An 18,157-nucleotide genomic window follows, 5' to 3' on the forward strand; every position below is an offset into this window, starting at 1 on the left:
CCCGCTAACACAAACTTCAGTTCACCCCTCAGCCAACTTTCCCCTTCTTAAATCATCGGTATTATCGAGACACTCTGACATTGGAATAGCACCCCAGCTTTGTACGTAATGGGAAATCCTGCCTGTGCCTCAGGCAAAGGTGATCTATTGATCTGATGGAATTACATTTTCGTGGAGAATATGTCTCCAGGAAAATGTGCTATGTACTTCCTCTACTATTTTGCGATAACATTAAAGGAGCTGAACTTACTCGACGTCATACATCAATAGTGTCTGGTAAGGATACGATAACGCGCAGCAATACTCCATAAGAGGACATACAAGTGTAGTGCAATCAGTCGCTTCAGCATATTTGTTACATCTTCTAACTGCTGTGCCAATAAAACGTATTCCTTGGTTCGCCTTCATCACAAAATTTTCTATGTAATGGCTGTAATTTGTTTGTAATTGTAATCAGTAGATATTTAGTTGAATATACAACCTTTAAGCTTGTGTGGTTTATAGTGTAACCGAAATTAAACGGAATATTTTTAGTACTCACGCGAGGGATCACACATTTTTTGTTGTTTAGGATCAGTTGCCACTGCCGGCCTAAGTGGCCGAGCAGTTCTAGGCGCTTCAGTCTGGAACCGCGCGACCGCTACGGTCGCAGGTTCGAATCCTGCCTCGGGCATGGATGTGTGTGGTGTCCTTAGATTAATTAGGTTTAAGTAGTTCTAAGTTCTAGGGGACTGATGACCTCAGATGTTAAGTCCCATAGTGCTCAGAGCCATTTGAACCATCAGTTGCCATTTTTCCTACCATGCAGATATCTTGTCAAAATCATTTTGTACTTCGTTTTGGCATTGTGACGACTTAACTGGACGGTAGATGACAGCATCATCTGCAAACAGTCTAAGAGGACTGATAAGATTGCCTCCGAAAACGTTTGTACATGGTGTTTCACAATTCCTGTTACAGTTTCTAGAGATTATAGAGACGACTACGTTGACGTAGATAAAGAATCCATGTCCGGAAATTTACCGTTTAGGATATACATGGTTCAGTCTCACTAATGTGACCAACGCCTGTGTTCAATGTCGACGTGATGTAAACACGCACAAATGGCAGGTGGCAGTACAAGAATTGGAGGGTATGTAAAGCGTGTCGGGGGTGCGGAAACAAAGCAGTCGTTGTTGTAATGCGGAAAGGGAACGATTTATCTGACGTCTACAACGGCGTGATCTTTGTCTCTCGGGCCCAGGGTGGAAGCATTTCCGAAACGGCTAAGTTTCTAAACTGTTCGCGTGCCGCCTTGGTTAAAGTATACCGCGGATGCCGAAATGACGCTCGCCAAAATCAGCACCGAAGCAACTGTGGTTTCATAGAAGACAGTGATGGACGGAGATGTGTACGGACGAAGAGACGTGCAACTGTTCAGCAACTGACCGTCCAGATGAAGTAAGGTGCTATCAACAGTGTCTCCTCAACGACCGTTCAGCGAACGTCGCTGACTGCTGTTCATCGGCTAAGAAGGCTGGAATTTGCGCTCCGTACCGCAACTGGGTGCCCACTGGGTGGCGACAGGTGGCGGCCTTCACAGATGATAGATGGCCGTTGGTGTATACGGCGTGAAACGTCTGAAAGCAAAGACCCTGCAACAATTGTCGGAAGGGTCCAGGCCGGAGAAGGGTGCTTATTGTCTGGGGAATGTTTTCGTGGCATTCCCTGGGTAATCTCGTCATTCTGGAAGGCATATGGATCAACACCAGTATGCATATATTCTTGGGATCACGACCACCCCTAAATGCAGTTTACTTTTCCTCGGCAAGATGGGATCTACCAGCAGGACACTGAAACGCGCCACAAAGCTCGGAATGAACGTGCGCGGCTGGAAGAGCACCAGGTTGAGTTTACCTTACTCTCCTGGCCACCAAACTTCCCGGATTTAAACCCAATCGAGAATATATGGGACCAACTCAGTCGGGCTGTTCGTGCCATGGATCCTCAGCCGAGAAAGCTAGCGTAGATTGTCACGGTAGTGGAGTCGAAATGGCTCCTCATAACTTTTCAGAACCTCAATGACTCTCTTCCTTCACGTCTCGCAGCGATCTGCACCGCAAAAGGTGGTTGCCGGCTGCTGTGGCCGAGCGGTTCTAGGCGCTTCAGTCTGGAACGGCGCGTCCGCTACGGTCGCAGGTTCGAATCCTGCCTCGGGCATGGATGTGTGTGATGTCCTTAGGTTAGTTAGGTTTAAGTAGTTCTAAGTTCTAGGGGACTGATGACCTCAGAAGTTAAGTCCCATAGTGCTCAGAGCCATTTGAACCATTTGAGCCAAAAGGTGGTTATTCAGGATTTTTGCAGTTGGTCACATTAATATGACTGGACAGTGCAAGTTTGAATGTCGAATCACTTTCAAACATCCCGGTTCGGTACGATAACTAATGTTAGAACTGCACAACGCATGTATTGACAACGTTTTCCGGATTGCATCAGTCCACTAAATACGGTTTTCGTCCGGCTCCAACATCGGCTGAGAGAAATTGGTACGTTTGTAACTAGCAGGTTTGACTGTGGTGGACGAAAACCAGGGTTTGTGGATCGTATATATGAAAGCATGCATCGCAGATACACCTTTAGCAACGAACAGCGGAGTCATCACGTGGAGCATCTGCTGAAGAACATACAGGTCAGAGATCATTGTCTCTGCTGTGCGTAACGTGAAGCGGGGGATTTGAAAGTGGTCCGATCGTCAGACTTACTATACGTCCAAACGGTACATTTTCGGACATGAGTTCATTGTCAAATTATATCTAGTAAGTCTCCTCTACAAACCCTAGAAGCTTGTAATAGGAATTATGAAACATCCTATATCGATTAACAATAGCACAGAGCCTGTAACACTTTCTTGAGGAACGACGTGTGTCTCTTCGGTTTTACTGGATGACTTCCCCTCTGTTTCTGCGAACTGTGAACTGAATCACTAACTCAGTCTGTAACGTTGTAGACATGGTACCGGCAGATTCATCAAAGATTTCTAGTCCAACTTTACGATCACGAGTCAATATAGGTTTTGCCATGTAATCTATTCACACGATGTATTGGCAGATAACGTTAGTAGGCACTCAATAACGCCTGTATTCAAGAAATGTGACATTAGTTAAATAAGATATTACCGATTATCGAAAACTGTCACCAATACATACTTACAACTGAATTTTCAAATATGCAATTATTCAGAATGATATACATTACGAAACGAAAAAGTACGTATTACATATAACCAAGTCTCTGAGTGTTAACAACTTGGAAATAGCCACTTTACTCAGAATTATAAACCGAAAGAAGAAAGTTAAGAATTGTGCAATTATGTTGAAATATAAATTCAGTTACCTGTTGGAGACATATCAAATACGAGGGCTTAGGAAACAGAGACACTGAAACACTTTGTAATTTTCGCCAAATCTTTCAAAAACAGACAACATCCAAATCTTAAATGTGAAACGTGATCCTAATTTTAGATTCAGAAACATTTTTAATTCAGGAATCTATTCGCATCAAAATTCCTTTTAAAAGTTGTTATTCCTGCTACTGAACGCAAAACGTATGTAACTTATTCTTGGAAAACACAAAGCTACAAACCGCTGGTTTGACGAGCAGAATGAAAAACACTCCCTAGTCGAACTAAGCATACCACTGTCAACACTGCACAGAAATTTATATCCTCGTAAATGAGTACCAATAGCATCTGTAAGCTTTATTCACAAGCTATATATTTCGTACTGTAGTATTTTTTTAAACATTATTAACTTGTCCCGAAAACAAGTAAACAAAAGCTAGAATAATAACTCCAGCCCGAACTTAGGGATTTTGCAAGGTCTTTGGCTGCGCAAAGTAACGATGCACTTCGTTGTTATGTACGCGCTGAAGCAGACGTGTTTTAAAACCGTTTCGTGAACTATTATCTCATCATATTTAGATGTGAACATTTTGCTAGTTGTGAATGTGAAGCTGTATCGAAACTGGAGATTAAATCATCAGTAAGAATGAAATCATGGCCAACACTTTTTCTTTAAATAAAGAGAAACGTGAAGTACAAACCTGCTGCCAGAACCTATTTTTACACGCTTGCAGAAGAAGAAGAAGCATCCTGGGAGATTATCGTCTAGATTTCGAGTTCGGTTGTCCATATTTACAACTGCGAATACATTTCATGTATTTCGTAACGGCTGTAGTCGCCTAGTACCTGTTCCTTTGGACATGCCCAAAGGAACGTTGCATCGTATTACTGTGCAACACAGGCACTGGAGTATCGTATTTATCCATCGATATTGGGCAAGCGACTTTCAGTTAAAATGTCTCTCCTGTCCAGATGGATTTACGAGTGCAGGTTGTAGACACATGACTGACGACATATTGAAGTTTCGGTCTGGATGTGAGTCATGCTCGGATACCTAATGGTAAGGCGAGCGCTCGCGATAAGTGGGAACTACGGGTTCGAATACCGATCGGGCACAAATTTTGATTGTAACCATTCCATTATACAGCTGATGGTTGTCCATATTTGCAACTACGAATACATTTCGTGTCTTCCATAACGGCTGTAGTCGCCACAGTCTCTGTCCCTTCAGAAATACGCTGCAAAGTTCCTTCGGACACACCTGCATGTCGCCGGCCGCAGTGGCCGCGCGATTCTAGGCGCTGCAGTCTGGAACCGCGAGACCGCTACGGTCGCAGGATCGAATCCTGCCTCGGGCATGGATGTTTGTGATGTCCTTAGGTTAGTTAGGTTTAACTAGTTCTAAGTTCTAGGGGACTAATGACCTCAGCAGTTGGGTCCCATAGTGCTCAGAGCCATTTGAACCATTTGAACACCTGCATGTCCGAACAACACAGGCTCTGCAATGTCGTATTTATCCTCCAACACCGAGCAAGCAAATTTCAATTAAAGTGTCTCCCCTGTATGGGAATATACATAATGGATGTACGAGTACAGGTTGTAGACAAATGGTTGACGACATATGGAAGTTAAGGTCTGGTCATGAGTCGTGCTCGGATAGCCTAGTGGCAATACGCTTTCGGCGGCGAAGCGGTGCAGGCGTCCTCGCTGCGGCGTGTCCCTCGCAGTTGTTTACTTTCACAGCGGTATTCGAGCGTGTTACTATCAACGATAGAATGACCAACTCCTACCGTAAAAGCACATTGAATTTCACCCGCTTGAACGAATACGAGCTAACAAAAGCACTCGCCGTCGGACAATTCCTACTTGGCGAAGTGGAGATTCCCGATGAAGACACGATCGGAATGCACCTCAGTGACTCGGTTTACATAAAACTAACTAAAGACGCTGCTTGCGACAGGATCTTAGAACGGACGAAAGACGGCTTCAAATTACGGCATTGGGACAGCCACATTGGCCAACTAATTGTTAAACATACCGCCCTAGTATTGGGCACAATCAGTATTTTCGAATTTCCGTTCGAAATTCAAGCACTGCGCCCTTATGGAACAGTACTCGACCATGTAGCTGACTAATGGGCACACGTCGCTGCATACCCGGTTTTGAACGGGGCGCAGCAAGTCCACAATGAGCTAAAGAAACATGTCCCGTCCTATCTCTTCATTGGTGATTGACGGGCCATAGTCATACACGATGGGCAGCCAAAGACCTGTGCTGGATGTGGTAAAGAAGGACAAGTGCAAAACGGCCTCCAACGCAGAAATACGCAACTGCGGACCGAAGACGCTTCTCCCCTTCCCACTATGAAATCCAACCGCACAAGTACGCTGCGACATTGAGACCCGATGCCCTACATACGCCTGCATAGTAACTTCCACAAGATCTTTCACAACTTGCAGAGACCAGACGAGATGAGGCCGACCGTCTGGAGATCCCAGTGCCGAATGAAGATGTTGACAGACGTGAAGGTGATATGGATCTCGATGCCATGGTTATGCCTTCTGTCATATATTGACGACGTAATGACTTGTACGTTGTTGTGCTTATGACTGTTGGGAGCTTTCAAGGACACTCCAAGATAGGAAATCAGACACAAAATGCTGAGAGCAGGCAAAAGTGGTAGCGTTTAGGTTACCGGAACTAAATAGTAACACTAGAGCTCTGCAAATTGCAGACGCTCTGGGCAGCAGTCCCAGGGGAGAAGTTTCACTTCGGAAAAATAACAGGTAACTACAAAAAAAAAAAAAAAAAAAAAAGGTTCAAATGGCTCTGAGCACTGTGGGACTTCACATCTGTGGTCATCAGTCCCCTAGAACTTAGAACTGCTTTAAACCTAACTAACCTAAGGACATCACACACAGGCCGGCCGCGGTGGTCTAGCGGATCTAGGCGCTCAGTCCGGAACCGCGCGACTGCTACAGTCGCAGGTTCGAATCCTGCCTCGGGCATGGATGTGTGTGATGTCCTTAGGTTAGTTAGGTTTAAGTAGTTCTACGTTCTAGGGGACTGATGACCACAGATGTTAAGTCCCATAGTGCTCAGAGCCATTTGAACCATTTGAACCAACATCACACACATCCATGCCCGAGGCAGGATTCGAACCTGCGACCGTAGCGGTCACGCGGTTCCAGACTGAAGCGCCTAGAACCGCACGGCCACACCGGCCGGCAACTGGTAACTCCATCCACCACCTAGCCACTGTTCAAAAAATGTTCAAATGTGTGTGAAATCTTATGGGACTTAACTGCTAAGGTCATCAGTCCCTAAGCTTAGACACTACTTAACCTAAATTATCCGAAGGACAAACACACACACCCATGCCCGAGGGAGGACTCGAACCTCCGCCAGGACCAGCCGCACAGCCCATGGCTGCAGCGCCCGAGACCGCTCGGCTAATCCCGCGCGGAGACACTGTTGTAAGGCGTCACAATAGAAGATGGCCACTAAAAGCACGTCTTAGCAGAGGCAGAAAGCTTGACACTTGCTCCTGAGAACTGCAAAGTCAGTGGATTTACACAGGGTAGAGTGCTAGTACAGCAGTCCCCACTCACAAAAGGAGACGGGGTGGGGCGAAGTGATGTAAAACCCCGTAATTTCTGGTCGTAATAGGTGCGGAAGAGACGTTTAGCTTTCAGATGAACGCTGTTCTGTTGCCACCAAACTTGGAGTTTGTTAATGTAAAGTCCAGAAGCATCCCTGCCTGTCTAGTAGGAAAAGGAGGGTAATGTGAATGTGGTTCGGCAGAGGCACCGTGGAGATGCAGAGCGACTCGTCAGATTGGCTGAAGCTTGGTAAGTGCCAGTGCATTGGTGGATCGACTATAGGAAGGGAGAAATAGTGCACCGCAACGATTCTTTAAAAACCCATATTTTTGTTTTCAGAGGAAGTTCTCAGTCAGATCGTTTGGGCACCGACTCCGCAACACTCGTTAAGCTCCGACATGTCTGTTTTTCTCACTTAGAGTTATGCTCTCAGGTTTGTACTTAACATTCTGCTAGTGTCCACTACATCTGTTAGCTCCCAACTCCGTGGATTCAGGCGCTGACTTCTGTTAAGCAACCAGTTGCCTCCATTGCTTTTTCTAATGTTTAGAATTAGCCTTGAGCATACTAGTTAGCATGATCGTAAATAGATATTGTTAATTAGACGCCTGAATTCCAAGCATTCTGTCAAGTCCCAAAACGCTCGCCTCTCGTAGGAGGCCTGTGACAGAGTTTGGCGCTGATCCAAGTCATCAACCTGCCTTCTCTGGGAATTTGTCTTTCTGCATTTGCTCCTCATTGCTCGGAAATTGCAGACTGATCTCAAACACTCTGTCTTTCCTGTATGCTGTATTAGGACATGACAGAGGTAAACATTATCTGGTGCCAGGTGTGGGGTATTCCCTTAATGATTTTTCTGGTAGATAGGGGCTTCGCACATACTCAACCCAACATAATTACTGAACTGATCGTTTTGAGACTTAGATTGGATGCAGCACTTGCACTCCAGTGACAACAGACGGAATGCGAAGAGCAGAAGAAAGACGCCTGGCGAGGGAAGACGAGGCCAGGGCAGCCCTGTCTACACAACGCAGGCGACGCGGGAACGGCCGAGACGGAGGTGCGCGTACGGTGTAGGGAGGACTGGCAGGGCAACGACACGCGCCGACATCGCGACCCAGCAGCGGAGGGCGCGCGGCGCCTCGGCGAGTTTCAGCTGCAGCGGCAGCGGGCAACGGCCCGGCACCGCACGGCTGGCGCAAAGCGACACGGCGGTCACGTCCTGCTTGCCTCAGCTCGCTCGCGTCACCTCGCCACAACGTTCCGCTTTCAGCAGCGACCCTGTCTCGCCTCGCCTCTGCACAACGCGTCGGCAGACAAAAGTAATCGTAGCCTTAAACTCATTCCCCGAGCTTTCGCTGATACAAAATGTGCATTAAATGAATATATTATTAATGTGGACATTGATTTTAAACTGATATGTGATTCAGACTATCCAATATTGTTAAAATTGGTAAAAGCTGCTCGTGCGTAAATTATCTTCCACGTTGGAAAAAGTAAAAAACATCTTGTTTGAAAATTAGGCATGTAACCGTACTTCGGATTACTACACATGTAATATGTTTTCTAGTAGGTAATCACAGGGAGAATCGATTGCAGATTGGGCCAGTAAAGTAGGGGCACGTCATCATCAGTTTCACAAAGCTGTCCATGGTGCATCAGAACTGGCGAGATCTTCGTAATTAGTAGGATAATTAAGCAGTTCAAAAAGCTGGACGCTTACAAAGAATGAAAGAGAAAAACTGAATGTCTTCGAAAGAAAAGTAATGAGAAAAATCTGGGGACCTGTGTTGGAGAATGGTGTATGGAGAATTCGAAAGAACAATGAAATTTATCAGTTAATTAAGCAACCCACTATCATCCAGAAATTAAAAAGTAGGAGACTGCAATGGGCTGGACATGTGGCTAGAATGGAAAACAACAGAATCACGAACAAAGCATTTCAAAGAACTCTCCAGGCAACAAGACCATTGGGCCGACCCCGTACAAGGTGAAAAGATGACACAGAGGACGACATCGCAGCATCAGGAATTTCCACAGGGTGGAGAGAGGCTGCGAGAGATAGAAGGCGGCGGAAGCAGATCGTTGATGCAGCGCGTGGTCTACGGGCCTGTGATCGCTGAGAAGAGACAGAGAGAGAGGGAGTATTTTTCAGGGCATACAGACAATTGCGCGTGCAAGGGGTGAAAACAACACCCTCAATAAGGCTATTGAGGTAGCTTTGACGGAAGAGTCTGCAATTACGCACACCAAGGAAAATGGATTTGGTGATAAGTCATCAGGGCAAGACAGGGAAGGTCCCCCTTAAGTGTTTCTCATCTGGACGTACACAGCACACGTGTAAGTAATGTTAAGTGTAAAACCTGCGGGAAATCAAGGCATTTAAAGTGATACTGCCGACTTGAGAAAAGAAATCGCAGAGTAGAATCGGCTCCAGCGTGTCGAGAGTCAGAGGCTCCAAAGACAGTCAGGTGCTGGAGCTGCAATTTATTGGGACATAGAGGTCCTTCTAAGAAAGCGAAGCCAGTTGTGTGTTTCGCATGTCATAGGCCAGGGTACATGGCTAGAAAGTGTACTGTGAACGTAGGATAATCTGTGAAAAATAAGAAGCAGGGAAACAAAAGAAAAGCGTAAGTTTATAGTCGCGTTATGCTGGATTGGAAAAGGTATTCAGAGTCGATTGTGAAAGTAAAACTGAGTTTGTAGAACTGAATTGCCCTTAGAGTAGAGAAGGTCCATTAAAATTGCTTCTAGATAATGGATCACAATTTAGCTTGTTCAGTGTGAAGTATCTGCGAAGCCAGGTCGGCTATAGACCTGAAGAAAGTATAAAAATTAAAGGTATCACAACTCTGATCATACACAGGTATGGGACGGCAGTTTTTAAATCTTGGAATATATCTTATAACTTAAGTTTCGGCTGGTAGAAGGGAAATTGGATATTCCCTACGCCGGTTTAATTAGTAGAGACTTCTTTACGAAGCATGGTGTAGTAATTGATTACGCCAAGAAAATCGTGTGGGTCGGGATAGCCCTGTGAAATTGTGTATGGAGATAGAAGCGCAGTGAACAAATACATAGGTGTATGGGCTTATAGAAAGCCACAAACAGATTTTGAAACTGCAAGTTGTGAATGCAGTGGAGTTCAAGGTTCTCTGAGCTGTTCAGAGGGACCAGTAAACCACAGTACGCCGAAGAAACGGCGAAGAAAACAAGATAGCAACGCACAGACGTGGTACCTATAGGAAACGGAATCCACAGAGCCTAAGACTGGCCAGACGACTGAAATAAAGGAGAGGCTTTTGAGGATAAAAGTTACAGATAATACGCTAAGAGAAGGCATTCTCAAGAAACAAAAGTTGTAGGAAGGAGTGTACCTAGCAGAGGCGCTGGCGAGTCTACGACAAAGCTCTTGTTTAATTAGCGCGTTAAATACAAGAGAAATGGCTCTGAGCACTATGGGACTCAACTGCTGAGGTCATTAGTCCCCTAGAACTTAGAACTAGTTAAACCTAACTAACCTAAGGACATCACAAACATCCATTCCCGAGGCAGGATTCGAACCTGCGACCGTAGCGGTCTCGCGGTTCCAGACTGCAGCGCCTTTAACCGCACGGCCACTTCGGCCGGCTACAAGAGAAGAGGCGGTTTCTATGGAGACGCCTGGCATTGAGGTGAAAGAAGTTCCGTCAATGAGCCCAAGTCCGAAGCAGACTGTGCGTAAGGTAGACAAGTTCTCCAGTGAGAAAAAAATTGAGGATCAGTTTATTATAGGAAAACTTACGGTTACATTATTTAAATGCCGCAGAAAAACAGTCCGTAATAGAGGTGTGTTTTGCGTATAATGATATCTCTCATTTGCCAGGGGTAAGTTGACATATAGAGATACAATCCAGCATCAGATGAAAATGATTCCCGGAGCAAAGGGACGGGTAATTTGCTCTCGTCCTTGGAGAGTACCAGAAGCGCAAAAAGAAGCGTTACAACAGGAGATAAATCAATTGTTGGAGGACGATGTAATATTACCTTCAACAAGTGCCTATAACTTCCCGTTACTAATGCTTCCTAAAGAGATGGATGCATCTGCTAAAAGGAAATGGAGGGTGGTAGCTGATTATAGAAAACTACATGACATTACTGTCAACCCAGTTTTCTCACTTCCACGTATAGCCGAAATTTTGGACAGACTGGGTGAGACAAAATATTTTTCAACGCTTGATTTAGCTAGGGGATATCATCAGGTGTTACTAGATGAAAAAGACGGGGAGCTGACCGGTTTCACGCCCATTATATGTACAAAAGAATGCATGTGGGACTCCGTTCTGCACCCTCCAAATTCCAAAAATTGATGAATTCTGTTCTAATGTGTTTGCAGGTGAAAAGATGTTTATTTATTTAGACGACGTAGTAATTTTCGGCACATCGCTGGGAGAACACTAAGACCGACTGGGTGAGGCTTTAGAGAGGCGAAGACAACATAATTTGAAGATGCAGATGGATGAATATGAATTTTTAAGAAAGGTGGTCACATATCTGGCTTAAAGCCAGACCCAAACAAACTAAAAGTAGTGGCGGAATATTCGCAGACCAGTACAACGAAAGCATTAAAAACTTTCCTCGGGTTAGTCGGGTACAATAGATGCTTCCTAAGTGACTTAAGTAAAGCAGTAAAACCACTACATGAGATGTTGAAAAAGGATGCTAAGTATCTATGGGGCGCCAAGAAAGAAGAGGCGTTCCAAGTGCTAAAACGGAAGTTACTGAATCCCCCTATATTACAGGACCCAAATTTTTCAGAAAGTTTATAATCACCACTGACGAGAGCCAGGATGCTACTGGCTTGTTCAAAATGGCTCTGAGCACTATGGGACTCAACTTCTGCGGTCATCAGTCTCCTAGAACTTAGAACTACTTAAACCTAACTAACCTAAGGACATCACACACATTCGTGCCCGAGGCAGGATTCGAACCTGCGACCGTAGCGGTCTCGCGGCTCCAGACTGTAGCGCCTAGAGCCGCACGGCCACTCCGGTCGGCCTACTGGCTTGGTTCTTAGCCAAGGGGAGGTACGTAAAGATGTTCCAGTTGCATATGCGTCCAGAACTTCAAATAATGAAGAGCGAAATGATAGCTTGGGCGGTTAAAAATTTCAGACCATATTTTTTTGGTCGTAAGCTTAACATTTGTGCAGATTATAAAACATTGCAGTGGGTCGGAAATATTAGTCATCCGTACTCACGCTTAATGAAGTTCAGGTTGAAATTAGAAGAGAATGATTATGAAATTGTATACAAAAAAGGCAAGAACAACTGTGTAGCGGATGCTTCGGCGAGATTAAGGGAAGTACGGTCAGCTAATACCGAAACAGGGGCAAATGAAAGTGAGGCAGTGCCAGTACTCGAGGAAGACGGACACGAACAACAGGAGATAAATGCTGAAGAACAGGAGGAAATTTTGAGGGAATTCCATGACGCACGCAAAGGTGGTCGTCAACTGATCGTGTGAGAACTTACGATCGAATTAGGAAACACCGAACGTGGTCCGGTATGAAGAAGGATATCGAGGACTACATCAGAAAATGCGCAAGTTGGCCAGGATACTCTAACAAAGTTCATTTTAGCAGAACCGATAGAAAAGGACGACGCAGATACAGTAGCTCCTGCTTGATGGAAAGAATAATTCTGAGGCACAGTAAAGAGAGGGTGCACATTGTGAAGGATTGGTAGGGTACAGACCTCCTGTTATCATCCCCAATCGAACGGAGCATTGGAAAGATCACACCGAACTATAACAGAATTCCTGAGACACTACATCTACAGGGCTCAATTAAACTGGGACGATTGGCTGCCATTCGCGGTATTCGTAAATTCATGCTCCATAGAGCCACGAATTATACGCCATATGAGTTATTTTTCGGTAGAGTATGTAACATACTGGGCATATTGCAGAGAGCTCCTGCAGGTGTTATAATTACGATGATTATGTACTCGAAGTAAAAGAGGAAATGAGACAGGGTGCATCAACATACCAGAGATTATAATAAACAGTATAAGGAGAAGAATAAAGCGTACTATAATAGAGTCCAGAATGCGAAACATTTTAAAACAAGTGATCAGGTCTTACTGTACTATGAAAGCGTTAGAATTGGCAGAAGCCGTATGCCAGACACGCAGTGACGTGCCCTGACACTTTAGTAAGGGTAAAGCGCCAAAATATTGTCACTCGTTTTAATAAAAACAGATTTTTTATGGTGCAGGCCAATAGGTTAAAGGAGTTCTACTGAAATATAACTTTTTCTCGAATTTCAGATGAGGACTCTAATAGGACTATTGCACCTGGGCCGGCCGCGGTGGCTAGCGGTTCTAGGCGCTCAGTCCGGAACAGCGCGACTGCTACGGTCGCAGGTTCGAATCCTGCCTCGGGCATGGATGTGTGTGATGTCCTTAGGTTGGTTAGGTTTAAGTAGTTCCAAGTTCTAGGGGACTGATGACCACAGATGTTAAGTCCCATAGTGCTCAGAGCCATTTGAACCATTTTTGTTGCACCTGGTGAACTGTATTGCCGCAGTGTACACACTTGGACAATTTCAAGATTTTAGCATAGAGAAGTTTCCTTCATCGCCGGGCTTATATTAAGACAGTAATAGCAAGGTACAAATCTACAATATGACGTGGAAAATCGTCAGTTATATTAATGTGGAAGAACTTCAGGGAAAATTCGACGAGGCAGAGATTCTGGCGCATTTATCGGTAGGATATTTTAAACTTAAGTCAACAAGTTTGGGCCGGCCGCGGTGGTCTAGCGGTTCTGGCGCTGCAGTCCGGAACCGCGGGACTACTACGGTCGCAGGTTCGAATCCTGCCTCGGGCATGGGTGTGTGTGAGATGTCCTTAGGTTAGTTAGGTTTAAGTAGTTCTAAGTTCTAGGGGACTTATGACCTAAGATGTTGAGTCCCATAGTGCTCAGAGCCATTTGAACCATTCAACAAGTTTGGGAATAGGCGATCAAGAATGTACCGCTGTAGAGCAAGTCTTAAAATGGCATATCAAAAAAATTCAGAACTCGCAAGGTCTAATTGGACAATTAACGAGACATGAGGCACGTAGGAAACGAGGTGTCTTAAATTTTGTGGATGAAATTGGTAAAATGTTGTTTGGGACACTGGATGAACAGGATGCCTCCTATTTCAAATCGAAGATCGATTTAACTGAAAATGAACAGAGCAAATAGCTTAAGTTGATCAAAGAGCAAGTAACAATAGCAAAAGCAACTTTGACGAGTTGCAATCATGTAGTAGCTATCCGTGCACGTAACGAGCATATGATTTTAAAAACACGGAAAAGCTCTATAGATACATGGATGAATGTACTAATACTACTGATCAAAATATACAGCACTTAGCGGTGATCACTACTGTTAATGAACCGTTAATACAGTTAGTATCGATTTACAGTGAGTTAAAAAGGGAATATGAGATGCTAAATTCTGCCATAGCAAATGCTCAGAAAGGAATACTGTAAATTCATATAATTAATACAGTGCAAATAATTAGGTACTTCCATTTAATTTGGGATAATGTTAAGGACAAGAAGTTCCCAATTGTTCTCACAGAACAGAAGGGGTACCAATTATAACGCATAACTGATGTTGATGCGTTTGTCTGGCTATCTAAGTTATGTACTGAATGTGCCATTAGTAGAAAACGAACAGTTTCATCTGTATAAAGTATTACCCCTAACTTCTGAAGTTGATGGAAATCAAGGTTTATTTATGTACACACAGCCAGAAAAAGAGTGTTTGTTATTTGATGAATCTAAGCGACGCTACGCAAAACTGAGAAACGAACAGCTGTTGTATACAGACCTAGATCGCTTTCTGAAAATTTGTACACAAAAGTTTGTTTTAAAGTCCACATATGATCACGAAACGTGTGAAGCAAGGATGTTGCAACCTGTAACGGAAATTCCCAAACATTGTATCAAGAAGTTTGTGAAACTAAATATAGTATTTGGACTCCATTGAGTCAGGACAAACGGTTATTCGTTGCTCCAAACGAGGGAGGCTTGGCAATTTTGAGTAATGACAACAAGCCAACAGGTGTACTGGTCAAAAGTACAGGGAAACCAATATTTTATGGCAAATGTAAAGGGTATGGGACACAGCTGTTCATACAGTTAGAACAAACAATAAGAATTAATGTGACCAGTGAAAACATAGTGCCAGCTTTAAACATGGAGATAGATTGCTGTATTACAAATAATGAAAAGAGGAACATTTCTGAGTTACAGTTAGACATGCCGTTGGAACATTTAGATGACCTTAAAGTATCAGGTCATAAAATAACAGAAATAGAAGGGGAAATAGCTCTCCAAGAGCGGCACAGTCTCCCAGTAATTCCTTGGTATCATTATTCGTTCTGGTCTTACCTAGGAGTTGTGAAGCTTACCGTTACGTTTATACATGGTTTGTGCAGATACTGCAAAAATTTTATGGATTGCTTTAAGTACATGTGGAAAGAATGGGCGGTGACCGTTGTGGCAGTGTGTGTGTGAGGACGACCATAGTAAACACATGTGAAGGGTCGAAAATGACACCCATTCGTAGTAGACGGCCCCTTTGATCAAGCAGATAAAATACTGAAGAGCGTGATGAAAGTTCCATTACGTTTGAACGCAATGAGGATAGAGCCGCGTTGCGTATGCCACCTCCATGCACTGATGAAAGGTAGTGCAAGGCACTGCAAAGCTTCCTCACTACATAAGAAATTACTGATGTGAATCACATAAGTAAAATGTAAAAAAACAATTTCATAATATTGTGTCTTCTTATCCAGATCTATTAATGTAATGTTGATTTTTAATGTGCTGTTCTGATATGTATATGTATAAGTGATGTGGTAACTAATCAGCAAATGAAATATGAACTTGACAAAGTGCAAAATACAGTGAAGCGCCAAAGGAACAGATATATACAGGGCTATTACAAATGATTGAAGCGATTTCATAAATTTACTGTAGCTCCATTCATTGACATATGGTCACGACACACTACAGATACGTAGAAAAACTCATAAAGTTTTGTTCGGCTGAAGCCGCACTTCAGGTTTCTGCCGCCAGAGCGCTCGAGAGCGCAGTGAGACAAAATGGCGAAAGGAGACGAGAAATCGTATGTCGTGCTTGAAATGCACTCAATCAGTCAGTCATAACAGTGCAACGACACTTTAGGACGAAGTTCAACAAAGATTCACCAACTGCTAACTCCATTCGGCGATGGTATGCGCAGTTTAAAGCTTCTGGATGCCTCTGTAAGGGGAAATCAACGGGTCGGCCTGCAGTGAGCGAAGAAATGGTTGAACGCGTGCGGGCAAGTTTCACGCGTAGCCCGCGGAAGTCGACGAATAAAGCAAGCAGGGAGATAGACGTACCACAGCCGACGGTTTGGAAAATCTTACGGAAAAGGCTAAGGCAGAAGCCTTACCGTTTACAATTGCTACAAGCCCTGACACCCAATGACAAAGTCAAACGCTTTGAATTAGGACACGGTTGCAACAGCTCATGGAAGAGGATGCGTTCAGTGCGAAACTTGTTTTCAGTGATGAAGCAACATTTTTTCTTAATGGTGAAGTGAACATACACAATGTGCGAATCTGGGTGGCAGAGAATCCTCACGCATTCGTGCAGCAAATTCGCAATTCACCAAAAGTTAACGTGTTTTGTGCAATCTCACGGTTTAAAGTTTATGGCCCCTTTTTCTTCTGCGATAAAAACGTTACAGGACACGTGTATCTCGACATGCTGGAAAATTGGCTCATGCTACAACTGGAGACCGACAGCGCCAACTTCATCTTTCAACAGGATGGTGTTCCACCGCACTTCCATCATGATGTTCGGCATTTCTTAAACAGGAGATTGGAAAATCGATGGATCGGTCGTGGTGGAGATCATGATCAGCAATTCATGTCATGGCCTCCACACTCTCCCGACTTAACCCCATGCGATTTCTTTCTGTGGGGTTATGTGAAAGATTCAGTGTTTAAACCTCCTCTACCAAGAAACGTGCCAGAACTGCGAGCTCGCATCAACGATGCTTTCGAACTCATCGATGGGGACATGCTGCGCCGAGTGTGGGAGGAACTTGATTATCGGCTTGATGTCTGCCGAATCACTAAAGGGGCACATATCGAACATTTGTGAATGCCTAAAAAAACTTTTTGAGTTTCTGTATGTGTGTGCAAAGCATTGTGAAAATATCTCACATAATAAAGTTATTGTAGAGCAGTGAAATCGCTTCAATCATTTGTAATAACCCTGTACATGCGTATTCAAGTACAGAGATATGTAAACAGGCGGAATACGACTCTGCGGTCGGCAACACCTATATAAGACAACAAGTGTCTGGCCCAGTTGTTAGATCGGTTACAGCTGCTACAATGACAAGTTATCAAGATTTAAGTGAATTTGAAGGGGGCGTTATAGCCGGCGCACGAGGGAAGGGACACAGCATCTCCGAGGTAGCAATGAAGTGGGGATTTTCCCGTACGACAATTTCACTAGTGTACAATGAATATCAGGAATCCGGTGAAACATCAAATCCCCGACATAGCTGCGGCCGGAAAAAGATCCTGCAAGAACAGGACCAATGACGACTGAAGAGAATCATTCAACGTGACATAAGTGCAACCCTTCAACAAATTGCTGCAGATTTCAATGCTGGGCCATCAACAAGTGTCAGCGTGCGAACCATTCAACGAAACATCATCGATATGGGCTTTCGGAGCGGAAGGCCCTGTCGTGTACCCTTCAAAATTACACGACACAAAGATTTACGCCTTGCCTGGGCACGTCAGCACCGGCATCGGACTGTTGATGCCTGGAAACATGCTGCCTGCTCGGATAAGTCTCGTTTCAAATTGTATAGAGCGGATGGACGTGTACGGGTATGGAGACAACCACCTCATGATTCCATGAGCCCTGCATGTCAGCACGGGGATGTTCAAGCTCGTGGAGGTTCTGATATGGTGTGGGGCGTGTGCAGTAGGAGTGACATGGGACCATGATACGTCTAGATATGACTCTGACAGGTGACACGTGCGTGAGCATCCTGTCTGATCACCTGCATCCATTCATGTCCATTGTGCATTCAGACGGACTTCGGCAATTTCCACAGAATAATGCGA

The sequence above is a fragment of the Schistocerca nitens genome, chromosome 3 (genome assembly GCF_023898315.1).
Source record: "Schistocerca nitens isolate TAMUIC-IGC-003100 chromosome 3, iqSchNite1.1, whole genome shotgun sequence".
NCBI lineage: Eukaryota > Metazoa > Arthropoda > Insecta > Orthoptera > Acrididae > Schistocerca > Schistocerca nitens.